We start from the raw sequence: 2,320 nt of genomic DNA on the forward strand, positions 1-2,320 counted from the left end.
AGATCAATACTATTTAAATAATATGATTTTATATTAATATATTAGGACTTATAATATATTAATAAATCATAACTTATACTGTTCTCAAACGATTATCCATAAATTGTTCGGGTGAAGTGCAACCCAAATGGACCATGCCGGGTCGGGTCAAGTACATACCAAATATAGTTATGGACTTAGACACTATATCCAACCTGATCCATGGAGCTTTTAACCCATGGATCCTTGGAATAGGAAAAGACATGGGTTATTAGGGTTTGCATGGTTCATAACCCTAATCATCTACACTATATAAAGAGGCTTATGGTGCTTGAAAAGGTACGATGTGTGTGTGCATAAGGTGTGGCCGATTTCTAGAGTATTAGAGTGCTTGGCTCTCAAACTCTCAAGGAATCAACTCACTAACAAAGGTATGTAATTCTTCTAGTATCTTTTATGTTTAAAAGTACCCCATGTATGCTAGATAGGTTATGAACCTTGGAAAATCATTTTGCATGTATTTTAGACAAACATAGATCCAAGGTTTCTAGGGTTACATGAACACCTTAAGAGTGTTAGTTTGCTCAAAACCCAACAGTGGTATCAGAGCCTAGGCTTGTTTGTTTGATACTTGATGCAAACTTGTTGAAAAACTCAAGTTTTCTGCATTCTGCAGCATGAACTCGCCGAGTCCATGGGGGGACTCACCGAGTCCATGAGTAAATTCATCCTACTCGTCGAGTAGGTTCGTGCACTCGACGAGTAGAAGCCTCAGAATGCAGATTTTCGAGTTTTGCTGCTGGAAATGGACTAGAAACATTACCCTAAACTGTTTTGGTGTTATAAAACCTGTTTTAGATGGTGTAATGTTTATGCTAATCCATTTACAATGGCTTATATCAAAATTGCATGATGATATGTGTTCATATGTTCTTGGAATTTTTGATATGATGTTCATGTTCTTATGAATTATTGTTAGATCATAGGAATTATTTGCTAAATTGTTTATTTATAATTCTTGATCATTTATGTGTTTTAATGGAGTCCATAATTTGTCCTCAAGTTATGGATTTCCAAAGGTCACTTTCATTTATGCACACTTAAAACACATAAGTTACATGAAAATGAAGAGTCTTCATTTTATGAACCTTTAATTCATAAGTTATGAAATGAAAAGTTTTGAATAGTTTCAAAACTTGTCCTCAAGTTTTGGAATTTGTAAAGTTACACACACTTTAATATACTTTAATTCCAAACCCTTAGAGTTTTAAAAGTTAAAATTCAACCCTTATACTATTTATAACATTAATGGTTAATTATTATATATATGTATAAGATTAAGTCGTTTTACCGTTAGTAGGCCTCATTCACGAAGCCAGTCTATAAGGGGGGTATAAGGTTGTTGCCTATAAAATAGCAACTTAATGGGTGTCCATTCTCACCCACCGCTTCCTTGATCGGTGGAGGGTCGTTAGCCGAACGGGTAGGACAATGACTTTAAATTCTCATTAAAAGTATGATGAATATTATAAAGTAACTAAACCTTTAATAAATTCCCAATCTTAGTTGCTTTATGAAAATGTGAATTTGGTGCTAACCCATGAAATTCGCACTTTGTACCTTACCAAGTCGTTGGTGGAGCGTGTGTGGTTAACCGGCACACTAACTTGGACTAGTAAGGATCACGAAGGGTGACTTAATGTTTATCATAGATCGGTGGAGCGTGTGTGGTTAACCGGCACATTGATTAGGTGATAATATTAAGGGTACCAAGTGAATTTGCATGGTTATTCACACCTTGTTTTGTGATCCTCGGCATCCCAGTCACAAAACCTGAAGGGCACAATCGATATTGAAACATGCCATTGAAAAGTTCAATGAATCTCAAAAGAATCTAGGAATTTCAAAACCAGTTAAACCTAATAATTCATTTAGTTTTCATGGTGGACATTGGTGAATCGTCATTCACCTACCTTCAAATATGTTATAGCTTAGATTACGGCATCCCTCTTCTAAGTTATAATATATTGTGTTGGATTCTAGCCTTAATATTACCTTTGGGTGTATTATTAAGGATTCGATATATCTAATCTAAACTTGTTTTCTTCCTTTTAGATGTCTTCCAACAACAATGCTTCGGGCTCTAACCCTACCGGCTCCTTTTCCCTCATGAACCTTTGTGGGAGGGTCATCTTTGATGGTTCCAACTTCATGGATTGGATCCGGAATATCAGGATGGTCACTCGTTACGAGGACAAGGAATATGTCCTCGATAAGGAGCTAAAGGTGCTTGATGAGTCCACTGCTACTCCTGAGGAGGTCGCTGAGTATCAGGCACATG

The sequence above is a fragment of the Lactuca virosa genome, chromosome 3 (genome assembly GCF_052849685.1).
Source record: "Lactuca virosa cultivar CGN04683 chromosome 3, Lactuca_virosa_CGN04683_v6, whole genome shotgun sequence".
Lineage (NCBI taxonomy): Eukaryota > Viridiplantae > Streptophyta > Magnoliopsida > Asterales > Asteraceae > Lactuca > Lactuca virosa.